The following is a 19,444-nucleotide window of genomic DNA, read 5'->3' on the forward strand; positions in this document are numbered from 1 at the left end:
TTGGTTATACAGGACAGTAGAATGCATTTTGATACATCACACATAAATGGAGTGTAACTTCTCATTCTTCTGGTTGTACATGATGTAGAATCACACTGGATGTGTAATCATATATGTACATAGGCTAATAATGTTCTTTGGATTGGGGAGAGAAGAATTGAACATTATTTATTTCATGTGGTGCTGAGGATTAAACCCAGTGCCTCACACATGCTAGGCAAGTGCTCTACCATTGAGCTACAATCCCCAGCCCCACATAGTTCTTTCTTGCTGTATAAGTTTCTGTAGGAAAAATATTGGTTCCTTATTCTTAAATATATCTATGTAAGCTCTCTATCTCTAGTGAGCTAATATTCAGATGCACGTGAAATCTGAAAAGCATTGTATACTTTTTCAAAAGGACATTTTAATTGTTATATTAATAATTAATTCCAAACCAAGTTTATTTACTAAAACTCAGTTACAAACTTTACAACTTCATGAGATAGTAATGTATTTTATTTTACTTTTTAAAAATTTTTAAATTTTTTTTGGTAATGTATTTTAAAGTGTTCTGAATTTTGATTTGATGAGATTTGGGGAATCTACTCTTTTACAAAAGGAGTAGGGAACAAAGTATGTATTCTTATCTCATAAATAATTCAACTGTTTTTATGAGGAAGAGATTCAATTTAAAAAGTATGGCTGAGGGTAAAGAGGGAATAGACACATCTCAATATCATATCCATTTATATTGAAACAGAATTTCACCAGGAAGCTTCAAGACTAGTTTTCTATTGTATCCATAGAGTGACTAAAGCTACAGAGGTTTAGCAGGTTTCCAATGGCTACCTAGTACTTGGAATTATAAATAACATTTATTCATGTTATAAGGATTATTTCACTAGAGTAGTGATGCATCTTTCCTTGTTAGGGGCTACACTTCTTAAATTTAGGCAGTGTTCTGCTGCAGGTTGAATGTGATAAATGTAAAATTGATTTACATGCTACATACAAATCTTTGTTATGATATTTCCATTAAATACTTCCTCAAATTTTAAAGTTATAGTAAAATATAACAACATCAAACTTGGCTTTCCTGGAAAATCAGCCATTGATATAATCTAGCTTTGCTTTTCTTAGCATTAAAAAAAGATCAGTTCTCTTTCTTTCATCTTCATGTAAACTTTTTAACTTTCTTTTGGTATATCGTATTCAGTGTACTTTTAATAATAATTCTCCTTTAAGTTATTTCAAAATGTATAGCTAAAACAATTTTTATCTACCTGTATTATTCAGAATATTTCTGGAATATCTTGAGTCCTCAAGTCACTTTCTAGTGAAGGTGTCTGAAATAAGCCACCCCAAAATATGAGACATTGGCATAGGATTATTTTAAACTGAAGTCAGCTGAGAAATAATAGTCACAGAAAAAGTTCCCTGCTCTCCTCTCTGCCCCAAAGCAGGGCACAAATTTCCCTTTAAGGGTGACACAAATTTCCATCTGTAAAACTTTCTTCTTGCCCATATCAGGAAGACTTGGAGAGATGAGTCTACATAACAGAACTTTGTAAATAACCTTATCTGTGAGTGCCTCTTATTCTGTTAAAGACACTCATGCTTTCTAAGCAGTTAAAGGTCCATAAGTGTACACTCAGTCAGGAGCAGGGAAAATGTACCTGGATATGTCCGACCATCAGGCATAGTATTCTGGTCATAGAGGCCCTGGTGGAGGATGTAGGGAGAGACATACTCAGGAGTCAGACCAATGCCTGCATACTTTGTATTGGGAACTTGTTTGCCAACATTGGCAGCTTACTAGATGGGCTACGATAAAAATGCTCTTTTTCTGATATTCTTGTAAAGCTCACTGATTCTGATTTCTGCTCCCACACATCTCCATTTCTTTTATCATTCATGTTGTCTACCTTATGGTTGGATTTCTCTGGGACAAGATGAAAACATTTTCTTGAATTGCAAGAATCCAAATTGTTAATAATATAGTATTACAGCTTCATTTCTGCTGTTTGGATGCTTGTTTTGTTGTGAAAACTTACCCAAACTTGTGGTTTGGGAACAGGCATATTTTCAGTTTTCATCAACTGAAGGAAGAACAGCATTAGTTATCATTTGATTTTTGATAAGTCAAAGAGTAAATCTTGCATATTTTATGTTAACCTACATGATGGTCTTACGAATTGTCTGAAATTTGCTTCTACCCTTTCTCAAGGGACAGAAAGAAGGTCAAGAGCTCCTTATAGGAAAGGGCTGTCATGTTAAGATCCAAATCCACTTATATCTGTTGCTCCAGGTTGCTCCAAGGGGGTGAAAACTGGCAGCAATAAATGGTGCCATTGCGCTAAGGAGAAACACAAAACAAGCTTTTTACAATCTCCCTGGGAGTTTTTAAAAATCTTGAGGTTCAAGTCCCATCCCAGACAAACCAAATAAAAATGATCTGGGGGTGAGGTCCAGGCATCAGTTTAAAAAAACACAAAAACTCCCCAGCTGATTCCAAGGTGCATCCAGGGTTGAAAAGCACTGATCTAGCATAACATATTATAAATAAAGTATTAACATCTATAACCTTGTACAAAGCTCTTTAGGAGACACAGAAATTAGAGAAGACATGGTCCCTGCCATTGATTCAGTTAGAAAGACTGTTGCCATAAAATGGTCACTAATGGTACAGCACAGTCACTCATTGTTAGTAAGTGATGTCATAGTTTTAGTGGAGAGTGCTTGCCAGACAATGTGAAGGCTCCAATCCCTCCTCCTTCACGAAGTAATAGTTGTTATCATTACTGCTTATTACTGTGTGCCAGACATTTTATATATCTAATATTCTCAACTGTTACTCAGGTATTATTCTCATTTTAATGCAGAAAACTTAAATCTGAGATATTATTATTTTCCTATAGTCTGAAAGAAGGCTTTAAAATCAGGTCTGTTTGGAAACAACATCTATCCTCTCTAATCATTAAATTTTGCCATTTGGTCTTGATAGCTGCATGGTCAGTAGTAGTTGGGGTGAGCTGCAGGCCATAAAATGTTTGTGAGCATTTGAATATACTTTCATTTCTTAATTATTTTTCAAACTTTGAATTTAAAAAATGTCAAATCACAGAAAGGCTGAAAGAATACTACATTGAATACTACTATTTTACCCTTTACCTATATCCATCAATTAATAACATTTTATTACCTGTTTTCTTTGCTGTTTGTTTCCATGTGTTGTAAATGTATCCTTTTTTGTTGTTATTCAGCCATTTGAAAGGAAGTTTCAGACATCATGATAGTTTACCCATGAACACTTTGGTATGTACTGCCTAGGTATAAGAACAATCTCCTAAATAACCACTATATTTTCCATACTTAAGAAAATTAACATTCATTCAGTTTTGTCATCTAATATACAGAGACAATTTAAAATTTTTGCAATTATACTCAATATGCTATTTAGTTGCTTTTGTTGATCCAAGATCCAATCAAACTTTGTTAATTCTGTAGTTGTAATGTTTAGAGACTTTTAGTCTAGAAGGGATCCCCTACTTTTTTTTTAATGACATTAACTCTGTTTTTAGAATCTGGGCCAGTTGCTTGCAAAAATGAATCTCCTGTGGAGCTCTGTCTGGTTATTTTCTCATGATTAGGTTCTGATTAAACATTCTTGGCAAGGTGATGAATATTTTTCTTAATGGATCCATTAGGAGGTACATATCAGGTTGTTGTACTAGTGGTAATGCTAAGTTTGCTCTCTTGGTTAAGATAGTGATGACATGACTAATTTCCCTATTGTAAAGGTTACCTGTGTGGTTGTATTTTAGAGCCAATGAATCTTCTACCCAGTGATATTGATATTCACTGATGATTCTTATAGTGGGGAGTAATGGGGATTTTTCTAGTTCTATCATTTCTTCAACATTTATTAATTGGTATATTAGTCTTCTATGGCTTCCATTAAAAAATGCCACAAAAAATGGGTGGTATCAACAACAGAAATTTATTTTCTCATAGTTCTAGTGGCTAGAAAGGAGAACTCAAGGTACTGTTAGAGTTAGTTTCTGGTAAATGGCTTGTACACAGTTAACTTCTAATTATGTCTTCACACAGAGTTTTCTCTGTGTGTATGGACTTGGAGGGGAGAGAGATGGAGAAGATGGGGATGGCGGGAGTGGAAGGTGGGGGTGGGGAGGGAAGAGAGGGGGGGGAGGGAGGGAGAGAAAACACACTCTGTGGTGACTCTTCCTCTTTGGATTAGGCCTCAGTCTTTATGACCTCATTTAACCTTCATTACGTCCCTACAGTTATCTCCAAATAAAGTCACTTCAGGTGTTAGGCTTAAACATGATTTTTGGTGGGGATGTAATTTATCTCCTAAGAGTTGGTTTTCTATAAATCTATAAAGAAGAACTTTCCACTTTTATTCTTCCCTTTCTCTATTCTTCTTCTCTTCTCCCTTTTCTTCTGGGTATCACTATGGGCTCATGCATTTATTTTTCATTTAATGTGTTATGACCTATTTCTGCCATTATTCATTTCAATGGTAAAATTATCCAAGATGTGGCCAATGGATGTTCTTTCAAGTCAGCTCTAGTATCCCTTTTTTTTGGTACTGGGGATTGAAACCCAGGTGTGCTTAACCACTGAGGCATATCCCCCAGCACTTTTTTATATTTTATTTAGAGACAGGGTCTTGCTGAGTTGCTGAGACTGGCTTTGAACTTACGATTCTCCTGCCCCAGCCTCCTGAGCTACTGGGGTTACAGGTGTGAGGCACTGCACCCAACTCCAGTATCCTTTTGACAGGATTCTATTAATCATTTCTTTGAACAACCAGATATTCTAGACTCTGGCATGATTTTTCTTTTGCAACCATTTCTAGAATCAGCCATTTCTGCAAGGAACCCTGGTTCCTTCTAGCCCAAAATGGTATTCAGAAACACAATCTGTGTATTTGATATTAGTAGCTATGATTGCCTTCTGGATCTGTTATTTTTTTATTTATTGTTTTTAGATACACATGACAGTAGAGTATATTTTGACATCACATACATGCAGTATAACCCATTCCAATTAGAATCCCATTCTTGTAGTTGTACATAATGTGGGGTTATACTGGTTGCTTATTTATTTATGAGCAAAGGAACATTATGTCTGATTCATTCTGTTGTCTTTTCTATTCCCATTCCCCCTCCCTTTGGATCTGTTATGTTAAACAGTTTTTTTCATATTATATCAATAGAAGATGTACCAATGAAGTCTTTATTGAATTAGACACTAACTCTTTAAGAGTACAATCAGACACACTTAGCATTTGAGTGGCTTAAAACATACCATGTATTTAGTAAATATTGATGAACGAATAAATGGCCTGGAATCAGGGGTTTGCTTGGTCTTCTGGGAGGGTCTTCTAACCCAAGTGAATTTGCTCTTGCTATAGTGAGTGGAGGAAATTGGAATGAGTACTTACATTTTTAATCTACATTTTCAGTCTGTATCTCTCCCTCTCTCTCTCTCTCTCTTCTCTTCTCTCTCTCTCTCTCTCTCTCTCTCTCTCTCTCTCTCTCTCTCCTTGAGAAGAAAAATACAGATTCCCACCTCCTGACCTTCTGTAAGCTCTTATGACTATTTTCCTAGGAAGTGATTTTGTAGAGCCTCTAACTTCTCATCTGTATGTCTTAGTGCATCCCCTTTGATTTCTAGGGGAATGAGATAACTTATCTTGAAAGGAATACTTGAAAATAAATTCTTTTCCTAGTTTTACAAAGCAGCTAGCTAAGGAATTTTTTTTTCTCCATAGATGAAGAGAATCTAGTTAAAATGAAGGAAGGAATACGGATTTCAGAGCTCTTGAGAATCTTGTGCATTTAATATCTATTCCAAGGAACAAGGATTCAGTCACAACCACTCTTTGAGGTTCTATTTACTGTCAAAGTGTAATTGGATTTTGATATAGCAGTTCATTTGGCGGGGGTGGGGAATAGGAAGGTGATTACAAAAGTAACAAACAAAATGTAATAAGTGATGGGACCATTTATTTATTTATTTTCTTTTCTTGCTTCTGGATCTTTACAGATACTGGGAATAAACCCCTTATCCCCCATAGTGGTCTTAGAAAACAAGGCATACACTTAAACTACTTCTGCTGTGAATAATCCATTGAAGCCAAACAGTATTATACTAGATTCATCAGTGTTCACACAAAGGTCATATCCTTACATATCTCTTTGAATTTGTGGGACGCATATGGTGTACCACTTCTATAGAAGAAATATTTTCATTTTAGAATTCAACTTTTATAACCTTTGGCAACATGTAGTATCAATGGCTCTTTGTTGTTTAAAAAAAAAAAGTAAAACTGTAAGCTATCCCCAAGGATATGCAGGGCGTTGCTATAGCAACAGAATCTGCCTCCCAGCACCACAAGAGAAGCTATGAATAAAAGATGGTGTTCTAAGGACAACAGAATAGAAGAGGTTGTTTCGATCCTTCTAATACCTGAAATTTGCTGTTATTTTGTTAAATGCAAAATAAAAATCTTGGGGAAAGGCACAGTTCACTAAAAGGATGAATTTCTATATTGTACTTCAGATGTCATGGGGAAAAAATACATGCTTTCTGAATAGAGTTAGCCCATGTTAGGAAGATCTGAGAAGGGCCAAAACATTTGATTTATGTATTTTTTTCTGTTTAGTGTTTTAGTTCAGATGAAAGAACTCAAAGACAAATGTGTTAATCTGACATACAAAGAATAGGACCATTTAAAATTCTGATCCAAAATAGTTTCCTGGCTCCATATTTAACCATAAGCACACTTCACATAAAAGGTAGGACAAAACACAGTGTCTAATTTCATCTGGCATTAACTATTCTGAATCTAGTTATTTCATGTATCTCTACTTTGGTCACTGAGTTCTCATCCTAGTGGCTTCAACATAGCTGTCTACCTACCAAACTAGCTGTGTTTTGGAACAAGGCATATGCTTCAACTACTTATGTCGTGAACTTCAGGGCTCAAATATTAACTAAAGACTTCAGTTGATACAGAAATGGGAGAACTTTGAATTTCTCAACACACACACACACACACACACACACACACACAACCTCCCTACAACCTTCCCACATGTATCTTTATAGTATGTTTGGTTTTAAAGAAACATAGTTTTGCTACAAGAAGTTATTGGTGAACTGATAAGCAGAGATGAAAACCTCACCTCTCATTTTCAAAATGTTCAGATATAAATTAAATTATTGCCAGAAGATATGATTATTAGAACAAAGGGATTGCTATAGATTGAATCATGTCTTCTCAAAATTTATATATTGAAGCTCTACCCTCAATTGTGACTCTATTTGGACTTATAGGCTTTATGGAAGTAATTAATCTTAATTGAGATCCTAAGGCTAGGTTCCTGATCCCATAGGATTGATGTCTTATAAGAAGAAAGAAGAGAGTCCAGAGCTTTCTTTCTCTCCCTGTGTTTCAAGGAAAGGCCATGTGAGGCCACATGGAGAAGGTGGTTATGTACCAATCAGGGAGAGGGTCTTTACTGGAAATTGACCATGCTGGCACTTGGATCTTAGACTTCCAGCCTCCAGCACAGTGAGAAAATTAATTTCTGTTGTTTAAGCCACTAAGTTTATGATATTTTGTTATGGCAACCTAAGGCAACTAATACAGGGATTAAAATTTGATTAAATTTGGTATTATTATTCTCTTAATTTTCCTTCAAAATCAAAGTGAAGCTCTGTTTGGAGCACGCATATAAGTCTTAAAAAGCTTTCCTAAGATGCAACTTTACACAACTGGGGTCTAACTATCACTATTACAATTATCAAATGTGTGTTTCAAAAACATTATCTGTGGCAGGGTGTAGTAGTGCACGTCTATAATCTCAGTGGCTTGAGAGGCTGAGGCAGGAGGAGAATCGTGAGTTCAAAACCAGCCTCAGCAATTTAGAAAGGCCTTAAGCAACTCAGCAAGACTCTGTCTCTAAATAAAATATAAAAAAGGGCTGGGATGTTGCTCAGTGGTTGAGTATCCCTGGGTTCAATCCCCAAAAAAACAAACAAACAAAAAATCATTATGTATGATACCTAAACAATACAACTTTTGTTATTTATTGGAATAATTCGCCACTGAATTCATGATTAAATAAAATTATGAGAGCTTAACAAAGGGTAATATTTTGTTTTTGAGCTTTAATTTTAATTTAGTTGTGAGTAAACAACATTTGGGAAAGATGGACTAACAGATTTAAGTATTAATTTTTAAGAATAAATTCTGGACAATCATTGTCAAAGTTTCCAAGTTTTTCTTTATTCTTGTTAAGAGTTTTAAAGTCTCATCCCTCTGTAATTTAAAGTCTTCAGGGATTTTCTGATTAGAAGGAAACCATTCAGACTGGCTAGTTATATGGCTTGGCTGTTTCTCCTACCCTTAAAATTAGGCAGTACACCAAAACATTAATAATGAGTGGTGAGAATTCTGGTGGGAACATGGGTGATTTTTTTTCTCCTTACTTTTCCATTTATTTTCTAAATTTTCTATAATAACCACTCATTACTCACATAGTGGAAAAATAATAAAGTTAAAAAATACCAGATCTTAGAAGAACTTATAAAAACTCTGTCTTATTTTTCAAGAAGAATTTGAGGTGGTTTACAATAAAAGACATTTGTACCATAAAGCTAGACAAGCTAGGAATTAGAAAACTAAAATTATGAAAAGAAGAAGGGAAAAGATTTAATATGGTTATGATCACTGAACATTAAATTTACTTCTGAGCTTCCTGACAGTCAAGAAAAAGGAATAGTGGATTAGAGAATTCTCATTATCTGATCAAAAGAAAGTATACCAGCACTTTTAAAAGAACATTTTCCCCTTGATAAATGTCTAAAAGAAATTTGCCATAGTGTGATGCTATTAATCTAAAATATAAAAGAATATATTTTGTATGCTTGTAAATGTAGAGAAAATGTCCAGAACCCAGGAAACTATTGATGGAAATATAAAGTCATTAGTACCTTTTGCTTTGTAGCCAACTTTTCCTTTATTTCAATGACTTTGTCCCCCTTCCTCAAGGAAATTGCTCCTCTTCTATTTTAGGCATGAATTTATGGCCCCTGCTAATCATAGTATTCCTTTATCCAAAGCAAAGTCAATGACAGCCTGTCCCACGACCCTGGAATTTTTCCAAAGTGTGTGGGGGGGAACTTTTCCTATTGGACGACAGTGATGCAAAGATCTGATCCTTCAGTCACTGAAAGAGAACAATGTGAACATGCATGCAGAAACAGAGACAGGTGGTTCACACTCCAGGATTTATCTGCTGGGGTCCTTGGGACTGTCCTGGTTTCTGCAGTAGATGCTTTGATTCTTTATCGTTCCCTAAAGGCTTTCCAACTCCTGTCATGCATTTAACTTACTTCAAGTTACAGGTCTGTCATTTACAATAGAAAGAATCCTGACTACCCAAATATCTTTGGGACTTAGAATTGTGTGGGCTGGAAAGAGAATACATATGGGAGCTTCTATATTGCTTGAAAACATTTTTACAAACAAGTATGTATTACTTTTATGATAAAAATATCCAAAGAAATGATAGCAAGCAGAATTTATCATACGAAAATTTGTATAAGGGACATTGAACAAGATAATGGACAAGATCTCCAGAGAAAACTTTAAAGCAAGCACACCAGGGCTGTATTCATGTGTCTCTTTCTTACACGTATTGGGCTTTGGTAAAATCTGAGAATAACACTGAAGTGGTACTCAGTGAAGGAACTAGGATAACGTGGCACTGTACATTTACACTAGAATAGATTGTAGAATACTTAAAGGAGTGGACAGAGACCAAATCTCAGACTATCAGTCTTTTGACCTAAGGCCCTTTGACCAGAACCTGAGAGCAAACAATTTCAGGTGAACTTTTCTGAGAAGAGGTCAATATGGATATACTGTTGAAGGCACAGTGATATGCTTTGGATTGCAGATGAACAGATGGCAAGGGTGACTTTGTTTTATGAAAGAAGATATGCTTGATTGTGCTTATACCTGAATGAAGGGTCACCTAGCTTGCAAATGGAGTTGGGTCACTGAATTCCTTACAAGTGGGGCCAAATTTTTCTTCAAGAGGCAACTTCATGTCTGCTCAAGTCTTTTTGAAGTATTTTTCTGAGACCTTAGGGTAGCTTAAGATGGATACACTACATCAGAGGAGATAGAGATTTGAATGCTATACTTTTTCAGTATGACTCTCTGATACCTATTACCTCAACAATTTCCCCATGCATCTACACATCCACAGATCCAGCTGCTTTTTGGACAAATCTGCTTGCAAATACTTCAGAGTCAACATAACTGAAACTAAATTCATTATGTATTCCTGAAAACATGTCTTGTGTTTCCTTATTCCCCTTCTGGTTGTAGGATACTTCTATCTATTGAGTCACCGAAGCCAATAATCTGGGAGTCATTCTTAATCTCTCCCTTTCACTTATTTATGATGTGCAATTGCCTCCTTGCTTTAAGTATTTATAGATTTTTATCTTTTCCTTTTCATTTCTATAATCTCCATTTTTGGGTTCTGCCCTAATTATTTCTCATAGGATTGATTAATTAATTCAGCAAGTATTTGTTGAGTATTATATGTTGAGCATTGTACAGACTCTGAGGATTCAGAGGTAAGCAAAAGCAACTGTCCTAGCCCTTGTGAGGTTTATGGTCTGGGGAGTTACTGCAATGCATCTCAACTGATTAACTTGCTCTAAAATGTATACTTAGCCCATCCTTCATGGTTCTATTTAAGCTCTTTGAAAATGAAAATGCAAAATGTAAATTTGATTTAAATTCTTTTCTTTCAGCACAAAATGTAAACTCCTTAGTCTGGTGCATTTAACTTATGATCATGTTCCTACCCCTGTCTTCAGTCTCTCTCTCTTTTTTTGCTGTGGTAGCATAAAGACTGACTAAAAAGTGAATCACCTTTCAAACCCACTGCTGAAAATTACCCTCATTTATGCAGTAGATGCTTAGTTGGGGGAAATCACTAAACAGATTTTATTTATTACAAAAGATCGGAAAAAAATTACCCTTTCTGTTTGAAAATTTCATAGTTAATTTCCTGGTCTGAAAAATAATGGATTCAAATACTTGCTTTGGAAATTCTTTTACCTTTAAAAAAATACTCTCCTAAAAAGAAGAGAAGATTTACAGATAAATTATTAGGACTTACAAGAGACTTCAGCAATGTTACTGGATATAAGTTTAATATACAGAAAAAGGATTAGAAAATATAAGAAGCAATGTTCCACACAAAACTAAATTCAAGAGAGATTAAAGACATAAGGGGGAAAATTGGAACTGTATAACTTGAGGGCTGAGATAATACAAATGGTCTGGAGATCATTATGTTAAATGATTTAAAAAAAAACAAACTCAAGCATTGTAATAAGACTACCATGTGATCTCCCCCATATGTGGAATTTGAAGACATTAATCTTATACAAGTGAGAGCAGAACTATAGTTATCAGAGGCTAGGGACCATAGGGGTGGGGAGCGGTAGGAAAAGGTTGATTAATGGGTACTAAGTTACAGTTAGACAGGAGTAAGAAGCTCTGATGGTATTACACAGTAGAGTTACTACAGATAATAATAATGCTCTGTATATTTCAAAAAGCTAGAAGAGAGGAGTTTGAATATTGAAATGGTGTTTGAGAAAATAGATATGTTAAACCTGATGTAAGCATTATGCAATGAATATATGTATTGAAACATCACAGGGATCTCTTGGATATGTAAGATTTTTGTGATTTTATATATCAAAAAATAAATTTAATTTTAAGAAAAGAAAAAAAAAGAAACTTGAGGGTACATTGAATTGATAATTTATGAAAAAATTTCCTAATAACCAAAATAATCCAGATAAGGAAAATGAATATATTAACCATATTTTAATTTGCATAACAGAGTATCCCAAAGTTAGTCATTTTGAGAAGATATTTGTATTTTGAGAAGTTACCTGAAACTGAAATCATTAACTGTTACTGAAAGAGGTGCCTGAATTTCTTTATTTCCTCTCTGGATGAAGAGCACCACTATCTGCCCAGTAATGCAAGCCACTGACAACTATATATTGAACAAATTAAGAGAAAATCAATGCAAAAAATAAAAACAGCTTAATAAAAAGGTCAAATTATATAAACAATCAAATCATAGAAGAAGAAACTACAATATTTCATGTAATAGTTAATATATGAAAAATGCCTTCCCCTATCAGTGATAAAGTAAGAATGAATTGAAACAATAACACATTATTACTTCTTGCCCATCAGATGGGGAGATTTTTTTTTAAAGCCTGGTAATATGAAATATTGGTGAGAATACGGTGAAAGAGGAGCTGTCATGTGTTGAAAAGCACTTTCAGAAGACCTGAGAGAACAGAAGATGGTTTTAGTGATTCTACTTTTATATTAAAACCGGGAGAAATTTTCACACATGTATAAAATTTTTACTGGTGCATTTTTGTAATAGCAAGTACTTGTAATACCTGAAACTTCCTTGAGAAGTGGACTGAACAGATGCGTTCTTGTATATTCACAAATTTAATGTAATTACTAATATATTTGGATTATATATACTGTCTTATATTTGTCCCATGTTCTTTGTTCCCTTTTTTCCCTCCTTATTTTTGGATTTTTATGAATTAAACATTTTAATGATATTGTTTGCTTCATGAACTCATTGGGTTTCCTGCCTTGTGCTATTCTTTTCATGGTTATTATTGAGATTATAACATGTGTCCTTAACTAAAATTAGATTTATTAATTAGTACTTTTACCACTTCCCAATCAGCACAAGGTCCCTAGAACATTTATATAAGCCCCCCTCTCTTGTGCTGTTGTCGTTATTTATTTTATTTCTACATATATTTTAAACCTACAATTATTATTCTCGCTTTATAAAGTTGATAATGGTTTGAATTTGGCCATGTATTTATTTTTCCTTGCTCTTCATTCTGTCCTGTATTTCGGTGCCTATGTCTAGAATAATTTTATTTTGCCTGAAGAATTCCCTTAAATATTTAAAGTTTTTGTTTGTTTGTTTTTGTTTTAAAGAGATGGAGTCTTTTTTTTATTGGTTGTTCAAAACATTACAAAGCTCATGACGTATCATCTTTCATACATTTGATTCAAGTGGATTATGAACTCCCATTTTTACCCCAAATACAAATTGCAGAATCGCATCGGTTACACATTCACATTTTTACATGATGCCCTATTAGTGACTGTTGTATTCTGCTACCTTTCCTATCCCCTACTATCCCCCTTCCCCTCCCCTCCCATCTTCCCTCTCTACCTCATCTGCTGTTGTTCAATTCTGTCCCTTGTTCCCCCCCTTCCCCTTCAACCTCTTATATGTAATTTTGTGTAACATTGAGGGTCTCCTTCCATTTCCATGCAATTTGCCTTTTCTCTCCCTTTCCCTCCCCCCACTCGTCTCTGTTTAATGTTAATCTTTTCCTCATGCTCTTCCTCCCTGTTCTGTTCTTAGTTGCTCTCCTTATATCAAAGAAGACATTTGGCATTTGTTTTTTAAGAATTGGCTAGCTTCACTTAGCATAATCTGCTCTAATGCCATCCATTTCCCTGAAAATTCCATGATTTTGTCATTTTTTAGTGCTGCGTAATACTCCATTGTGTATAAATGCCACATTTTTTTATCCATTCATCTATTGAAGGGCATCTAGGTTGGTTCCACAGTCTAGCTATTGTGAATTGTGCTGCTATGATCATTGATGTGGCAGTATCCCTATTGTACACTCTTTTAAGGTCCTCAGGAAATAGTCCGAGAAGGGTGATAGCTGGGTCAAATGGTGGTTCCATTCCCAGCTTTCCCAGGAATCGAGATGGAGTCTTAATATGTTGCGCATTCTGGCCTTGAAACCCTGTACTCATGGGATGCTCCTGCTTCAGTCTCTCCAGTAGTTGGAAATATAGGAATGTACCACTGGGCCCAGTTGAATATTTATTTTAGAATGTGTCTTTGGCAATAAATTCTCATAGTTTTTACTTTCTTGAACAATATTTTTATTTTTATTTCATATTTGAAAGATATTTTTGCTAGGTACCAGGTTGAAAGCTAGGATCTTTCTGCACTTTAAAGATCTCAATCCATTTTCTTTGGTTTCTTTCTTTTTTCTATTGACAAGTCAACTATTTTATAGTTGTTTCTTTAAAGTTAATGTGTATTTTCTCTTTGGCTGCTTTTAAGTTGTCCCTTTGGCTTCAGTTTTAAGCAGTTTGGAATGATGCGTTTCAGTGTAGTTTTCTTGAAATTTATCCTGCTTGTGTTCAAAAATCTTCTTGAATCTTGGGTTGGTATCTTTGTTAAGTTTTGAAAAGTCTCATCCACATTCTTTTTTTACCTCTTCTCTGAAATTCCATTTGTACAAATATTAGTGTATTCTACATATCTTTTTCCTTCTTTCTATATTTTTCATTGTGTTTTCCTCCATGTTCTAGTTGATATTTGTATAGACCCATGTTTACTTTTTGTAATATTTTCTTCTTCTGTGTCTAATAGTTCTTTAATCTTGTTTATTTATTTTTGTTCTTATTTTCAGCTATGTGTTTTTATGGATTCCAGTTGCTTGATGAAATTAAATTCTCTATTTGTCAATAATTTATTGAAAATGTTAATAAAAAAATTTTCAAGTTTTTCTCTGATAGTATCAATGTGTGGATTACCTTTTGGTCTATTGTTTATTTTCTGTTTTTTATTTTCTCTTGAGTTTGGTCATTTGTTGCTATTTCCTGGAATGCTTAATAATTAAAATAAATCAAATGTAGACATTGTATAAGGAAAATTGAAAAGGCTCTTGATGATGTTATCCTATTTCAGATAAATATTAGTTTTTAATCTATCTATCTATTTACTTATTTATTTAAATAGTTCATAGAATAAGACAAATTCATCTTGATTCAATCAGGGATGAAGATAATTTGAGGCTGGATTTAAGTCTTTGTGAGGTGGTAGTTTATTTTTGTTTTGCTTTCCTGCAAAAAGCATACCTTTTGAGAGGTCTAATCTGAAATCTTGGGTTGTTTATCAGATAGATCATTTTTTCCTTGGTGGACTCTAAATCCAGGACTCTAAAAGTGGTTTACATCTTTAATGCTGAAAGACAGCTTACATGGTGGTGTCTTAGTTGTTGTTTTCTTCTTTACTTATTTACTTCTCACTTTTTTGGTTTAAGAATTGGTAAATTGCTTAAGGGGAAATGTGGCCAGGAATATCCAGCTCTCTTCTTTGTGATTCCCTTTTATCCTGGATCTTAGCTTTTTAAATTCTTGGCTATCCTAAATTCCAATTTTTTTCTTCTTATCCTTAGAGGACTGACATCATTATTGAGTCACTATTTGCTCCTTGACTTCTTAAGAATTAATAAATGTCTTGAAGGAAAAGTTGATAAAGTGTGTCACAATCAACTCAATGTATGTTTCTTCTTTCAAGGAGTAACCCTCAAATTCTGGCAGCCTTAATTATACTCTAATGTCTCAAGAAATGGTTTTTTGGTAGCTTGTTGAGATTTTATAGTTACTTTTTGTGGGTGGGTGGGTTGACATGCAAGTAGAATAATATATATATTATTCTTTCGTTGCTGATCATTTATAGTTGTTTTAAGATGATACTTTGCTTCGTTCAAATGGCTAATCTCTAATTGACTCATTACTATTAATATATACATTAGCAGATTGAAACATCAAAATGAGCAGCATTGATTAAATTTAGCATGGTCACAGAACTATACTTGATTGCTGTTGTTAGATTTAAGTCACAATAGAATTATTTATGTTACTTTCTGAAAAAAAGAATGAAACTACAAAGCATTTTCATAGATTTTTTTAAAAAAACCATTAAAACTCAGCAGTGAGGAAAACTAATTTGTAAACTTTCCCTCCATAGACGTCATTAACTTTTTTTGGTATGGAAATTATTAAAATTTCCTTCCAGAATTTTATTTCATTGCTTAACTGGTAAATAACAGTTTCTTTATCGCCTGAACTCACTGAATAATGTCATCAAATCATATATATGATACCAAATTGGTATAGGAAAAACTCAGCACCATTATCTGTTAAAGAAATGTAAATAACAAACACAATGGAATGCTATTCATGCTTATTAGAATGTCTAACATTAAAAGAATTGACCATACTAAGTGTTGGTGAGGTTATGGAGCAACTAGAAGTGTCATACATTGTGGTAGAAATGTAATATGGCATAAGATTTTGGAAAATAGTTAAACTTATAACATTTTTACTTCTGGGTGTTCTTGTCTAGGTATTTTACTTAAGAAAAAAATGAATGCCTATGGCCATACAAAGACTTACACAAATATTCATAGTAGCTTTATTTATAATAACCAAAAGTATTTGCAAACAATCCAAAGATCCATAGACAGGTAAATTAATAAACCAATGTTGTATACCAAAACAATGGAGTAGTATTTAGCAATAAACAAAATTAACTACTGATATATGAGTAACATGGATATATCAGAAAATAATTATGCTGAGAGGTAGAGCCAGAATAAAAAGGATATATATATGCTATATTTTCTATGTATACTCTATATACATAGAAATATTCTATACTGAGAAAATTCTAGAAAATGCAAGCTAATCTACAGTCAAAGAAAGCAGATTAGTAGTTGTCTGACCAAAGGGTGGGGCAGAACTGTGAATGGGGGTTTCAGTCGTATAGGAGGGAACTTTTGGGAGTGATGGTGTATTCATTATGTTGATTATGGACAATTGTTTTTCACCTATGTATACATGTGTTAAAACTTACCGCATTGTACACGTTAAATAAATGCAACTCATTTAATTCAAGTTATACCTCAATGGAGCAAAACAAAGCAAAAGGATGACTTAGATGTTCATGTCTTATTTTTTTTAATAGTGATTTTAAGTGGGAAAATTCCCCAAAGTTAAAAGAGAAAGCGTGTCTCTGAAGAGTTAAAAATTGTCATTAGAAAATGCTCCAGTAACTTGAAGTGCTTTTTGTTTCTTCTCATTTGGAAATGTAAAATGATGACTAAAAACTACTCAATATGCATGCCAAATTGAAGTTGATTAACCTCTGACCTCTATACATCATTTAATGAGGCTGCATGCATGCTGGCACGAAGGGGGCTCTGTCAAAATGCTGAGTTTGAGATGATTTCTTTTCTGCTGCTCTTTGTTTTGCTTCCAGCCCACCTAATTTGACTCTTGTCATGTTCATACAAGACTGAAGGCTTTATGTGAATCCCAATCAGTCACAGTTGTTGGCAGAAGCAGCCTGGTGGAGAATGATAGTGTTGTGGGTTTTCATGTATAAAAAGATGTATGTGATCAACAGAAAATAAAATTTCCTTTTGTCTCTGGTCAGTACAATTTAGCAATTATTATGGTATTTGAAGAAAATGTCAGTGTAGTCATTTTGCTTAGATTATTTTGTATCTTGATGAGCTAAGAAAAGAGAGTGACTGCAGAGATAGGTGTTGTGTGACAGCGAGCTGACTGAATTTTCTGTGCCATACACAAAGACGGAAAACAAATTGCCCACAGATTGAAATAATTTCCATGGGGTCACAAGTGTCAACAACATCTTTCAGAATTGGTTTTCTTTTTAAAACTGGGAATTTCTTTCATGATGTTGTCCGGCTATGAAAACAAGCCTCACATAAAACACATTTAAATCCTTTAGAGGGCAACTTGGAGCTCTTAGATATATGTCATTTGCTTATAGATTATTTTACTTCTATTACTGTTATTATCGTGATTATTATTATCGTCATTATACATTTGCTGATTGTCATGTGCAGAGATTAAAAAAAGACACTATACATTTAAAATGATGGCAAATAAAAGGCTCTCTTAATGTAGTTTCATTTAATCATGTGACATGTCAGTATGTGATGAAATATGCAATTCTTACATAAGCAATGGAAACTTTCCAAAAATTAACTCTTAAAAGCAGTTTTAATTAATTTTATTTTTAAAAAATACACGGCAGCAGTGGAAAGCATTATAATTCTTATTACACATATAGGGCACAATTTTTCATATCTCTGTATATAAAGTATGTTTACGCCAATTTATGCCTTTATACATGTACTTTGTTTTTTTTTTTGCATTACAATTCTTTTTTTTTTATTAGTTCATGTCTTTTATTATCTCATACAAATTACTTGTCTTCTGGTTTGTTGAAGCAGTAAGTCAGACAACTCTTGCCACAATGGTGTCTGTCAAAGTGGCTGGCCATAAAACTCCAGCGCCACATTCATCTGAAGGGCACTCACAGCGAAGGCTGCTAATCTTGCCATTTTCATTCACCTTATAATATTTCAGGATAGCTGTTGAGAGCCACAGCCGAAGGGGCTCCAGCAAACTTTCAGACTGCCAGCTGATGATTGGCTCACAGCGGCCCCAGCAACATCTAGCTGATTGGCTCCTCTGTGGTGATGCTCATTGGGCTGTTTCCCTGCCGTTTCAGACCACGGAGCTACTCATTGGGGGACTTTTTTGGCTCCGCCCATGCGACCCAGCCAATCGGCCTCAAGAGCAGGAGGATTGTGGGAAGAAGAGGTTGTGGGGGTGTGTGGCTTGTGGGAAGCCGGTGGTGGCAGTTGGGCTCTGAGGGTTTTTTCCTGAGGAGCTGTTTTGTTTATCTTGTGTGGTTCTAAAAATAAAGTTAGTTTCTTTTTGAGAGCCACAGCCGAAGGGGCTCCAGCAGATAGCAAACTTAACCTTCTTTTCTTATGCTTATTCTTCTTGGGAGTGGTGTAAGACTTCCTCTTCCTATTTTTTAGCACCACCATGAAGCCTCAGCACCAGAGGAAGGGTGGACTCCTTCTGAGTGTTGTAGTCAGACACAGTACGTCCAGTTGCTTATCAACAAAGATCAGTCTTTGATGATCAGGAGGAATTCCTTCCTTATCCTGGATTTTGGCCTTTACATTTTCTATAGCATCCGAGGGTTCAACCTCGATTGTAATAGTCTTCTCTGTAAGGGTTTTCACAAAAATCTGCATCTCGACGCAGCGGTGGTTCCACCATAGATGGCGTGTTGGAAAGTCGCACTACAATCCTTAATACACATATATGCCACAATTTTTTGTATCTCTGTTTGTATATAAAGTATGTTGACACCCAATTCAAGTCTTCATACATGTACTTTGTATAATGATGTCCATCACATTCCACCACCCTTGCTAATCCCCTGCCCCCTCCCTTTCCCTTCTTCCCCTCTTCCCTAATTAGACTTCATCTATTCCTCTCATGTTCCCCCTCCCTACCCCACTATGAGTCAGCCTCCTTATGTCAGAGAAAACTTTCAGCATTTGTTTTCTGGGGATTGGCTGACTTCACTTAGCATTATCTTCTCCAACGCCATCCATTTACCTG

The 19,444-nt window shown here is 34.7% G+C and overlaps 1 pseudogene; it reads right to left on the minus strand.

Annotated features, from left to right (window-relative positions):
- Positions 1-18,224: 18,224 nt before the first annotated feature.
- Positions 18,225-19,071, minus strand: LOC143393776 (ubiquitin-ribosomal protein eS31 fusion protein-like; annotated as a pseudogene).
- Between the last annotated feature and the right edge of the window lie 373 nt (positions 19,072-19,444).

This window comes from Callospermophilus lateralis, chromosome 3, assembly GCF_048772815.1.
Source record: "Callospermophilus lateralis isolate mCalLat2 chromosome 3, mCalLat2.hap1, whole genome shotgun sequence".
Classification (NCBI taxonomy): Eukaryota; Metazoa; Chordata; class Mammalia; order Rodentia; family Sciuridae; genus Callospermophilus; species Callospermophilus lateralis.